Source organism: Sphaeramia orbicularis, chromosome 9, assembly GCF_902148855.1.
Source record: "Sphaeramia orbicularis chromosome 9, fSphaOr1.1, whole genome shotgun sequence".
Lineage (NCBI taxonomy): Eukaryota > Metazoa > Chordata > Actinopteri > Kurtiformes > Apogonidae > Sphaeramia > Sphaeramia orbicularis.
Window position 1 is genome coordinate 35,378,180 of NC_043965.1, and position 13,702 is coordinate 35,391,881.

The 13,702-nt window shown below is 37.4% G+C and overlaps 1 long non-coding RNA gene across 1 annotated transcript; it reads right to left on the minus strand.

Moving 5' to 3' along the window:
• Positions 1-8,644: 8,644 nt before the first annotated feature.
• On the minus strand, positions 8,645-12,163 carry LOC115426500 (uncharacterized). The gene is made up of 2 exons (XR_003936349.1): positions 11,352-12,163; positions 8,645-9,658 (listed from the first exon to the last, which is right to left on the minus strand). It is a non-coding gene; the product is annotated as an uncharacterized LOC115426500 (long non-coding RNA).
• Between the last annotated feature and the right edge of the window lie 1,539 nt (positions 12,164-13,702).

Genomic DNA, 13,702 nt, shown 5'->3' on the forward strand with positions numbered 1-13,702 from the left:
AGTTTGTTTTTAATTTTTTTTTAAATTTTGGAGATAGTTTTTTTAAAATGCAAGTTTTTTTTTTTAAGGGGTACATTTATTTTTCAGATACTTCGTTGTAAATAAATCACAATGTCTTTTTTTTCTTATAGTGGATAATTTTTTGGGCTGTTGCCCCTCTGCACCACCGTAATAAACCAAGTGTGTCCATCCACTGTCACTGATCCAACTCCATGGGTTTTACTGGTGAATCAATGTTCTTGAAGATGACAGTGTTTGCACGTTCACTATGGAGCCTCTGACCTTCCCAAATGGGTCATATGTGATGACCATGAAAAGATGATAAACTGCATTTTATCTGCATTATTTCAACATATTGAAAGGTTTAGTGGTTCAGAGGATATTAAAAATTTTAGATCAGTAGGTGCTTTTGGTTGGCAGTAGCTGTTTGGGTCTATGGGTTAAAGCAGACTTTACACAGGTTACCTTCTTTTTATTTGAGAAGATCTAACTGTTAGTACAAAGTCACCATAATAGTACATTTACTAGTTGTGTATTCAGTACACCTCTGTGCTGGCCTCTACTGAACATACTTATCAGCCTATATATTGTATATATTACTGTCCTCAGAAAAGCCTGCGCTGTACTTTCCTGTAGATGTCCTGTGTTGTCTGTTGTTGCACCCTATGGTATATAAGGACGTCCACCATCTCCAAGTTCCTTCTTATAAGGGCAGGGCTGAGGGTCGAGTGGTTTACCTCCAGCTTCCTGTTTTCCCGATGTTGCGCTAAGGGTGCCTTCATCATCATATGAACCTCTCAACCAGACGTCTGCCCACAGACTGTGCTTTTCCATTTCTATAGTATATATTTGTTTCCCTCTCACTGTCAGTTAAGTGGAACCAAACTCTAAAACAAACTTTCAAAAACCCACATGAATAGACAGTTTTATGAGTGTGCTCCTCACAATCCCTAGTGGCTTTGTCTTTTAATTTATTTTAGTTTGTTCACATTTTTCAATACAGATTTTATTGTGTGAAATACATTTTATAAATTGTATTTTTACTTGGTGTTTTATGCTGAATATGATTACAGAGTTCTCTGTACTATTATGGCTCGTTTTGCTATATTGCTTTTATTGTCAAGGGTTTTTTTTGCCCACCGTTATGGATTTATTATTAACTGTGAGGCACTTTAGAACTGCTGAAAAATGCTATATAAATAAAGTTTCTGTACTTATTCAGTCACTTACTTCTCCTGTTCATTATATGTAGTGCAGCCATAAATTGTGCACATTTTTTTTTAACGTGCTCTTGAGTTGAAACAACCAGATGTACTGAAGTCTGTCTTTAATCCAGGTCATGAAGACTTGGTCCAGCTACATGACACAAAGCTTTTCAGTCAGACATAGCGGTTAAAACTGCACTATAGGTTTTTAATACTATAGTTCAGATACTCAGTTTATTTGTTTGTTCCTTAGTGTGCAGATACTTTTAGTGTTTATGCATCTCACTGTTAAAGTGTCGCATGTATAAAAGTGACAAGAATAAGTGTTTCCCTTTGTGTGAGCCAGAGTGAACATTGGCAAGAAGATGAGGCCTATTAAACAAGTGAAATATTGTATAGAGAAACCATCATTTAATCTCAAGAAGACCTCATAAAGTGAGGTACATAAATCTGGGCAGAAATGACCCTCTCACAATCCCAATAAAGTCCTGCCGTTATCCAGATCATGGGAAGTAGCAGGAAGTTTTTTTTTTTTTCTCTTTACTATGATGGATTTGGAAGGACGGTGCCAAAAAAGTGGTAACTTTAGTGACTACAAGTGTATCTGTTCTTTCTTACATCTGCCAGTAAAATAATTGTTGTATTGTATTTTTGTAATATTGCACAATAATATTCCCATCTGTATGTTGTATGATCATTTATACCAAATGATTAGAATTAGTTTAGGCAGTTCTGAATTCATTTCCAGATATAATCAGGTTTGTCTTTAAATGTCTCTTTTCACCTGATGTTTTTCCATCCAAACAAGCACAAAGTGATTACAAATGTAGGTCACAAGCACGGTTGTCATTAACTACTATTCCCTTTACTAATCAGAAACAGAATGGATAGTTATATTTTGTCTTGATCTTATGTGCAATAGTTTTTTGACAAAATACCATAATTTTAAGATAGATAGATAGATAGATAGATAGATAGATAGATAGATATATAGATAGATAGATAGATAGATAGATAGATAGCTTTATTATCCTGAAATGGGGAAATTAATTAAGTCTGTAATATATATATTAAAAAAAAAAAAAAAAAAAAAAAAAAGAAACATATATATATATATATATATATATATATATATATATATATATATATATATATATATATTGTATATATATGATTTACAAGATGATGATTATACAGGTTTGTGTGTGTTTGCTTCTCCAACTTTGCTCATTAAAACTTTCGCACTTTTTTTGCTTATTGAGCCGGCTATCTGTCCAGATCTCTGTGCTTTCCAAACACACCAGTAATTGCTGTCAGGTTCTCTGCAGATAAATAAACCTCAGATTGCTCTCCTGGCTCCTCGTACTTATGAAAATATGTGAAAACAGTATCCATTCATGAAGGTTCAGGGCATTTGCATCAGTTTGTTATCACAATGCAAATGCTGCCATTTCTATCAGATGTTACTGAAAGAAAACCCACCACCAACCCTGCGTCCGCCATTCCTCCACCCTGCAGGTGTCTGAATAATGAAGTCACCTCTCCCACTTGGCTTTGACCCAGGCGTAAAAAGAGTATTGTCAGCATCACAATGAGAGAGAGCGAAGGGTCCACCGCTTGGGGATGCATGTGGTGTCCTTGTTCATCTAACCCCTCCAGCCACAGCTCCAAACACCACTCCCTGGCCTCAGCCCTCCAGCACCTACACACCCATGTAGACACACACCTCAGACCACCCCCATCCTACAGCTCATCACTCATTGTCACTCTGTCACCCACTCTGAAGGAAAATGAAACCTATAATACAGACTAACCTTCCCTTCACCCACTGTGAGGGGTTCAGAAGCCATTGTCTAATGCACAAGCATACGCTGCTAATCCATTCTGTCCACACACAACTGTAACACAATACACCAGCAAGACTGTTCAACCCAGTGACTAGGAAGAAATGTTGTCAGTGTGTAGTTCAGCAAACCACAGAGTGAACTGTCAGTGTTTTTGAACCAACATTTCATAATCAATGTACAAGAATGTAAAGATGTAAAGAAAGATATATTGTAGTGATTTGGACTTTATTACAATGTCACTTCTTACCAGTATGTGAATGTTGCAAGAATCCTAGATGTTGCTTGTAATTTTTCTTTATTTATTACTGAAACTTTTACTCAGATCCTGAAGAGGTGCACAGCTTCTTTCTGCTTTGATTTTATATGATTTGATATTGATTAGTAATACCAGTAATAATAACAACAATATAGCTGCCATTGTCTGTTTCCTTAAACCGTTAATGCAGTGTTTTTCAACCTTTAGGTCAGGACTCCACGTGGGGTCGTCTGTAATTCAAATGGGGTCGCCTGAAATTTCAAGTAATTGACAAAAATAAAAATGTACTAATAAAAAATATGGTGAGTTGAGAGAGACAATGACAATACATAAAAGACATGACAAACTGTGAAGCTGAAACTGAAGCACTGTGGTACTGTTTATCTTTCAAATGTTCATTGTGGTCGGTTTCAGATGCTGCAGCTCTTTCATAATTCATAGTTTGAGTTATTGTTTGTTCAGTATTAATTGTCAGCCTTGTAAATCCAAGCTGGACTGACTGTACATATCCTGACCAAGGAAAATAAAATTCTCACTTTGTGCAGTAATCTACACCTGGCTTTTCTGCCTCCGTCCATAATAATGTACGTTACATAGACTAAATGTTGTCTAAAATTAACGTTTTAACAACATATTATAGCAAACTATTACATGATCAAAAATGAGTTAATTTTAGCAAAAAAAAAAAAAAAAAGAAGTTTGCGTTTCGAATGTCTGGGGTCGCCAAAAATTTGTGATTGTTAAAATAGGGTAACAAGGCAAAAAAGGTTGGGAACCACTGCATTAATAAGTACAGCGGTGGCGGCGTGCAGTGAAAGTGAAACTTAAGACGCTTTACTAATTCCTCTATTGCCACATTTCCACTACGTTGAACCAGATTGGCTCGGCTCGGCTCCAGGTGTTGTGCACCTTATTTCCTTTCCCCTACCTTCGGAAACTTGTATTTGAAGGGATACAACGTTTGTTGCCCACACCGGAACCAGAACTGGGCCTGGCGTTCACTCTGCCGCTACATTCACGATCGTTGCTAAGTAGTGTATCAAATACGTGACATTCCTGTAAATGAATCACATGCTGTGTGGACAAATGTTTGAGCATATTGGAGGGATTCCACCCTTTTGAAGACATGAAAGCTTTGCAAGTGTTACAAGTGGACCTGGTGTCGTCTTTTTAGACCGTTTCTGCCTCAACACCATGTTGGCTATGTTCTCACCAAAACAATGCAGCGTACACGTGACGTCATCGTGCATGCGCAACAAAGGCGAAGTCGATAAGCAGAATCGTTAAGCAGGCAGGAAACGATTCCAAGGAGTCGAGCTACTGGGATCCGGTTGTCACAAAGAACCAGTTCTCGATTCCCATCCCTACATACAGTATATCATTAGCACAGTTTTTAAAGGGGATTTTCAGTAATAAAATAATAATTCTATGCTATTAATGCTGTAATTATACTTTTATGTTATGCCATAGATATCAGTGTATTGTATTTCAAAAACATGAACTGCATTTATTCACATCCACAGGCAGGCAGATTACTTTAACTATATATAACCACTAGAGGAAGTAGTGAGTCATTCTGCCTGTCTCTCATATTGTACAAAACTAATATCAAGGCTGAGTTGAGAAAGAGTACCAGTAAGAAAAAACATTAATGGTCAAACAAAGCAATGAAGTGATTAAATAAACAGAAGCAGTGCCACTGTTTTCACCACTGGACACAGCTCTGCAGTAAAAGACTGGAGATGGATGCTAAAACCACGGCATTTCGAATACACTGGTGAAGGTGTAATGTTAGCTTTAGCGTGGCCACTGACAATACAAACTTTAAGGAAAAGACAGGTGATTTGTGGTTTTACCGTGGCTGTTACTGTCTGAGAATACTAGATGATGCTATAATACAGGTGTGTGAAAACAGTGTGCTTCATACACTCACTAATTTACAGTGAGTGGTACAGTGTGTGGAGATGTACTGTTAAAATATCCATGGTGTTTGTAGCTGTAGGTGCATTCTGGTTCACAACTTCCTCCTGATGTTGGTAGTTTGGAATATCAATACAACATGCAGCTCCTTATTAATTATGGTGTTTTCAATAGGTTTTGCACTGGCAGCACTAAGTTAGGGTTGAGGAAAGATACAGTACTATGGATCGGTATAATACAGAATAAGACTCACTGTGTATTTGAGTCTAATCTAGTCCAATTTGATCTCAAATGGGGATCTACAGGATGTAAACTTCACTCCTGTTGGAAAAAACCTTGATTTTTTGTGTCTCTGCCTTATCTACAGTATGTCCCACACTTACAGAACAACAGACATTTCTTATTTAAGTTGTTACTGCTGCTTGGACATGAGCACATGCTGTGTGTTTTCAATACCTGGGGTATCCCTAATAACTGTAGTTTGTAATGTGCATGGTATAGAAGTCTTTAGACATAGAAGATTGATGACTTGGGTCACATGGCACTGTGGTAAAAACCTTATTGGTGGTATAAAGCAGAACACCAATGTACATATTTTAGTACGTAACTTATCCTGATTCATTTTAGTAGTCCAAATAACTGAATGCTTTTTCCTATCACCACACTGTCACAATAACATTGTGCTGACATCTTTTGCACTTTGTTACATGTTGAAAAAAAAAAAAATCATAACTACACCCTGTGCTGAAAAATGGTGCTCTTGTGCAGGGATGTCAAACTCATTTTAGTTCAGGGGCCAAGTACAGCCCAATTTGATTTCAAGTGGGCAGACAAGTAAAGTAATAACCTGTGAACAATAACCCCAAATGTTCTCTCTCTCTTTTTTTTTTTTTTTTTAGAACAAAAAAGTAAAGGTGCAAATGATGCAAATGCAAACTATATTATGCCTCAACTTCTCATTTACAAGTGTGCACTACAACTGACAAATAACAGTGTATCTACAAAGACAAAACATTTTGTAACAGGCTGAATATTGTTAAAATTCCACCTTATTTTGTGAAATTTCTGGTTGTACATGGGTGTTCATGTTATTCTCATTTTTTTGTGAAAAGACAGTCTGTAAATGTACTTTTTTCACAAGAAGGTTATTATGCTATTATTTAATTGAGATTCTTTCTTTCTTTCTTCTTTCTTTCTTCTTTCTTACTTATTTGTTTCGAGTGGAAGACAAAAACAAAACTTTTGTGTACAAGGAACAAATAGCGGAGCAAATAAATTAATAAATAGAGGTGATCAAGACAATATAACAATTGCCATGTACACTTGTAAGAACAAAATAAATTCAATAAGTATTGCTCAAAAAGGAGTGGGAAAAAGAAAACATATTAAAATCCCACCCCCACCTCTCATTTATACAATATAACACATTACTTAGAGTCCTAATAATGTAAATAACAGATAGTAAATAGATTAGGAAAACTGAAGTATATTACACATAGTAACTATCTAACTGATAGTCTGCATAACTTATAATACAATATATTTCAACAATAATTACATACCAATAATGGTTGTGGAAGTGACACATACCATTATGGTAAGCAACGACAAGCACATACCAAGAAGGTAAGAAAGAGCCAAGGATGGAATGGCCCAGCAATTAATAATAAGTCCCGCCCTCCCTGTACTGTGACCAGACCATACATTTGTAAAGTGTTTTAAAACTGTGGATATTTGACATTGCTTGTGATCATATTGCTCTGTATGTGGCCCCTGAAATAAAATGGTTTTGACACCGTTAATTGTTAATGTCTTCATGCATTTCATGAATTCATTTTGTGGGCCAGATTGGACCCTTTGGCGGGCTGGATTTGGCCCACGAGCCGCATGTTTGATACCCGTGCTCTAGGGGCACTATGTGTATCAAAATATGTTGGGCCAAACAAGTAATGAATCCTTTATGACAACTTACACTGATTTTGCACACATTTATGACTTGATAACATGTGGGCAACATAGTTTTTTCAGGTTGGGCATTTGCCGATTATACTCCAGACTTATTTTATTAAAGTGTATTGTTTCATTTTGGGTATAACTGTAAGTTATACACCCAAATCTGTGACCATTAAAAACTGTCACTCCCAGAAGTTTGTACTTTTCCCCAGTCATAGTCATATCCACCAAACCCCACCTGAATACAGCCAAGTTTTCTCTGTGCTCGCTCCTGTTTTTCTCTCTGCTCAATGCAATCCACTCCTTGGAGTTTGTCGTAAATCGACTCAGCAGGTGAGCCTCCATGGCACAGAGCTGTAACCCAGTGAATTCATTGATTCTATCAGATGAGGTAACATTATTCTGCAGGTGTTAAGTCTGGGGAAACCCATATTGCTAGAATAATAATTTCCTGGTTCAGGCTTTTTTCCTGACATGGGGGCCATGAGACATTGCACTTGCAGTGTGTTTGTAAACCTTGTCGGAGACCAGAATAAGATATTACCTCGGGAGGACTGAAGCGGGCTTCGTTTAGAGGACACACAGATGATGCATTGCTTATATGAAATGATTAGAGGCAAAGAAGCATGACATGGCGGTAAGTGCAGGCAATCTCTCAGCGTAAACCAGCTGGAAACCAAATTAAAATGGGCCCTTGGAACATGCAGGTTGGGCAGCATGGCTAACCCCAGTAAAAAGGACTTTTCACTTTTCATTGCATCCTAAAATGCACAGTATATCTTGGATTCAAGAAAGTGGAGAAATAGATTGGACACACAAGGAAGCCTCTTGTGAATGTAACAAATGTGTTGTGCGCTGCAAAGACATAGAGTGCTTTTTGGCTTTCAGCCTGCTGTATATGGTGTCTACAGTATATTAAGAGAAAAATAGATGGGTTTTGCATTACTCATTAGCTTCATTATTACAGTTTTATTGGCAAACGCAAACAGTTATCAATTAAGTATTCCCAAAAGCTGCCAGAGGCTTTTGCAACAATCATTACTGGTATAATACTGAGTCTGTATGTTACAGAGATATACTATTCTGGGTATTATTCTAACATGTTCAGATTTTTAAGATGAAAGCTTGTCCATGACTGTCAGTGTGGCAAAAAAAAAAGAGCAGAAAATAAAGAAGTTTTTTGTGAGTATAATAATTGAAAAGCTTTCAGAGCTTTCTGCAGACCTTTATCTAGTAGGCGTGCTGAAACAGTTACAGTGCACAGGGCCAGAAACCAGATCAAGGCTTGAGGTGATTGTAAGTACAGGCAGAACAAAATACAGAAATTTATGCTGCTTTGGACTTTTGAACAGTTCTACAAAAGAACATGTGCAGTTGTTATGTAACATAGCGAAGTACACTTGAGTAGCAAAGCTGGCATTAAATCCCAAGTAATACGAAAAAAAAAGGGACATAGAGAAAACTCATCATAAAAATGATTTTATTATCCTAATTGTTAACAGAGGACAGATATCAATTATTCACTTTTTACAATATATTACTATCATTAGACTGTTTTATACATTGTTTTATATATTAATTAATAATTTTCAAATAATTTTGTACATGCTTTTGGGACTGACATTCCCTGGTCTGATGAAGCTGAAAAATGAGGGGAAAAAGGCACATGATTGCTCTTGTCCACGGCGAGCAATACAGTCCAAAGAAACAAAGAGCTGGAGTGGCTTGTGTGAGTGCAGGTGAAAATGCCTCCCGATCACATGACGAGCAGTCCCTTTGAAGCCTGTTACATTTCTTGCCAGGGCAGCACAATATGTCCAAAGCAATTTTCCAAATCACAGCCCAAAATAATCACTTTGATGTGGCAATTGACAACAATTATTTCTTTTGATTTGCTGAGATGGACTCAGAAAAAAACAAAGCACTTACACTCGCACACACTCTCTCTGTTATCTCAAAAGGTCTTGTAGGTTTACAGTAGAAACGACAGATTCATTAGGACCTCCACCCACCTTCAGAGGCTGCGCGCAGGTGTCTTGTTACTGTTTTATACATGTAGCTGAATGTCAGTAATGTGGGACATTTTAACCGGTGCGGCTTTCCGTAAGTTCTCTGTCAATCAATGCTCAGCTTGGTGGAGCACATGAATTGATCAGATTCTTCTTTAAGACTTGGTGTTGGAAAGCTCTGTGGCCTGAGGGAAGCTCAGTGCGCAGTGCAGTCTGTCGTGTGGTGTACCACGTAGTTCCACCACCAGTACTGTCCACAGTTTGCAATCACACTGCAACTTGAAACCCTGCCCAAAGCGTCTCAGAGGTTGATCTGTGGGTTCAGTGTCTGGGATGTTTAATCCAGTTTCGTATCATCCATTTCTGACCGGAGCATCTCTGGACCACTAGGCGAAGGCCAAAGTTCGCATCTTTGGACATTTCTACCTCCAAGCATCGACCCGTGTCCCTGCTGATTATCGGTCCGTTCTGCAACAGAAACATGAATGTGACATAATGAACTGTGTTTAATAACCTTGAAAAAGCCAGATGGTTGCGACACAATAGGCCCTCATTCACACAACTGCTCATATATCCCAAAGCCTGCTGTTAAAGCATCAGTAAAAGTTATAGCCACTCACATTACAACATATGCTTCATTGTTTTTCTTAACACCTCATCACATTTTGGGTGTTTGATGCAGTGCACTGGTGATAAATGTCAAAAGCAACCAGGTCACAGGAACAAAATGATACCTTTGTACATTGTTGTACACTATTATATAGAGGAATTTGTCATTGAAGGATCTGCTACTTTTTTACTTGGTTGGAGATGTTTGGAGTGGATGGTAAAAAAACAGGGGTTGGCTTTACAACCTGAAGAGCCATTTTTGTCACGAAAAAGAAGAAATAAATCTGACTGGAGCCATGAAAAAAATATTTAAACCAATCTACATATTACCATGAGGTGGCTGCTCTGCTGTAGCCTATTTGTGATTAGTTTGCTGTTTAATTTTGTATTTCAATTACAGTAATGCGATGTCTGGTGCATTTATGAAGTTATACAACTACAATAAGATAAGATAAGATACGATCGATACGATAGATAAGATAAGATATGCCTTATTAGTCCCACAAGGGGAAATTACAGAATAAAGAAAACTTTCAAGATTTGTATGATTTTTTGAATGATGGACACTATTTCCAAAACAAATTGCATTGTAATGGAGAAAAAGCTCAACTTTCATGTTTTGAGGCTTACATTTAAACAGACAAACTACAAAGAGGTGCAAATTGATTGTCTTGTATTGAATTTGGCAAGAAATAATAAATTTTGGTTAATATGCTGTCAAAAAATTATTTTATTCCGTGCCTGTGCATTTTTGCAAATAATACGAACATACGTTAATTTCAAAATGTTCCTTATGCTCATTGACCCACAGAGAGAGGCTAAAGAGCCCCATTTGGTCCAGGAGCCATGGGTTGCAGACCCCTGCTCTAAACTCTATGCAGTGTTTTGTTATGGTTAGGGAAAGACCTTAGTCTGGTTTAAGTAAAGAGTAATGCACAACAAGACACTCATTACTGCAGATACTGTAGCATGATGACGCAAGACCCTGATGTAAAATGGATCATTTACTACATGCTATTTAGAAAAGAAAAATCAATAATTTGACAAATATATTGATACAAAAAGACTGGAAAAAGTGCTTTCATTAAGCAGTCTGAATAAAGAGCACAACATTTTTATAAATGTAAGGTATATGTTTATGTATCTATTATCTATTTTCATTTTTGCAGAATTTTTTTTTTATTTTTATTTTTTTTACATTAATCTAAGCCTTGGTGTCATTCCCCGAGAAGTGCTGTCAGTGCCTAAAGCAAATAATAAAAAGTTTAACGAGGTCAAGATACAGCTGTTCTGAGATGAAATGCAGTCTCATTCTATTTCCTCAAAACACGTATATTCACATATCTAGAAATTTGATGTAAAAAATACATTTGGTTCAGAATCCTTATATTATGTGTATCTGTAGTTCACAGAAACATACAATGGCAACATTTTATTCTGGCAAATGGGTAAGGCATCAAGGTGATGAGGGTATTTCTGTTGCAGTCATCGTATTTGGGATTGACTGTTGTAGTGTGTCAACAGGGTAGATTATTTGCTTTTTTTTTAATACCTGTGTGAAGTCCCAAAGCCTCTGTGAAATCCTTGAAACAGCATCACACTTTTTCAGGCTGGGAGTGCGTCCTCTGCCATCATCAATGAGGCATTTTGTGTCAGGCAGGAAGGTGGTCGATCCAAGGGGTCCTAGCTGGAGAAGCCCCTCAGTAGAGTAGCGTGCGAGCTGCAACACAGAGATATTCGTTGTGTCACACAGCAGGACTGAAGTACTGCAGCAGAAAAATCAAATACTTGACTTTTTAGAGAGCATTGCTGGGAAGTACAAGGTGTGCTTTAAGTGATTCTGTTTGGTTGGTAACAGTGTATTTTTAAATGCAAATTTTTCCATCTACTGTCTGTGTGTTACATGACATATTGTAGAATATTCCAGTGCACACTTCACATGGAGCCCAGATTGTGTAACTTATTAGTGACACAGTATTTCCCCAAACCAAAACTTGATCCCTCACTGTTTAATCCTGCACATGAAAGGCTCTGTGATGATACGTATCTATTACGTAAGGATACAGTAGAGATAGCATTTATTATTTATGCCAGTGATCCTCACTGAAAAATGAGATGCCAAAGATAGGGAGGTCTTTAGTAAAGCACCGGCCCTGCTTGGAGGCAGAACACATTAACATGAATGTCCTGAAATTCATGCACACATATTCACATCGTCATCCGTTCAAGTACATCGTAGACAGTGTGTTATTCAGATTCTTGGAAAAATCAATGTAAGTGAATACCTTTGAGTCCAGACTGCTGACTTTTAAACAATGCCTCTTGTAATGCATTACTGATGCAAGAAAATATGCTGCATGCTTTTCCTTTTAATAAATATTTCAATCAAACATTGATGCAGAAATGGATTTTCCGAAGGTTGGACTGCAACAGAACCCAGACCCCACGGCAAACTCATCATGCATCTGTAAATGAATCAATTTAAACTTCACATTTCATACTTAGTGAGTCTATTACTGTTGCCACACTGATGGTCCTTGTTTGGAGTACCATCACCAATCAATTTTCTCATTGTAACAGTCTCTTCAATTTGGTATAACTTTTTCAGAGTGGACAGGTTTTGGAGCATGTGCTGGATGGATAAACTAGTGTAGCAGTGAGTGGTTTGTGTGGGTGAATGTTGCTCGTTTAAAGAACACGGGTGGTTTATAATCTAGTGTTCTGCCCAAAACAGCCACTTAGAACATATAGGAAAAACAAGGAGCAAAGGTTCACAAGCTGTTGTGGATGTTTATGTACAGATAGCGATAAGGATAATGGACTGAGGTATGTCAGATATTTCTGTAAACATATTCAGAGTATCACATTAATGCAACACACAGACTTCACCAATCCTGTGCTGCTTAAGGTAATTAGTGCAGGCAGTTTGATAAGAATTCTTTGTGGAATTTTGTATTGCTGCCTTGGGTCTGTTGGGGTTATAATGCTCTTAGCAGATTTATGCATGGTGTAAACTATAACTGGGCAAAAGAAAACCCCATATAATCCCTACTAAGACCTGTTTACAGCTCCGTCTGGCAGCCTTTTATTCACTAATACATTTAAAATGAGACCGTAACAAATAATTAAAGCAAGGAAATGACTCTGCCAAGCCAATTAACCTGTGCCTCTAAAGCACTATTAGACGCTACATTGCCTTCCTAGTATTGTAAAAGTTTTGAAGGTATTTTTTTGAGGGGTGGGGGGTCAGGCTAATGACTCTTTCCTTAATTAGCTCATAAATGGTGCCATGCTGTGATAATACAAATATGAGATGCATTGTGTTTGTATTTGGTATCTGGTTGTAATCTCCACATTTCTACCTTTCCCGTACCTTGCTCCACCAGGAGGTTATGTGGGTTTATGCTCCAGATTAGAGTGAATGTTTAAGAAGGGCTTGGCTTGGGGCCTCTGACGTGGACTGTGCACATGTCGTCTTCATGTGAGACCAATCTGATGTGATGTGAATTGGCTCTTAAGCAGACTCATGAAATTCTAGGTATGAGGAGTAATTTAGTTCTATGTTTAAGTAATGTACAAATGTTCATATGAATAAAATCACAGATGAGCTACACTTTCACATATTACTATTCAATGTGCATCTTCTGTATATGTGAAGCAGTTGGGACTGGGTGATTTGGCCGGAAAAAATAAATCAAGATGATGGATGGATGATTCATGGTTTTTGTCCAAATGATGTCCAGATGGTCCAATGTCCAAATATGATTCAGAAATAGTTTACTATCCAGGGTTTTCCCTAGGTTTACAAGAGGCTGAAGTGCTGTTCAGGTTAAGAGTGATGTTGTTTGAGTGGTATTTTAAGTTCTTGATCAATAAGATTTATTAATAAAACTATATGACTAC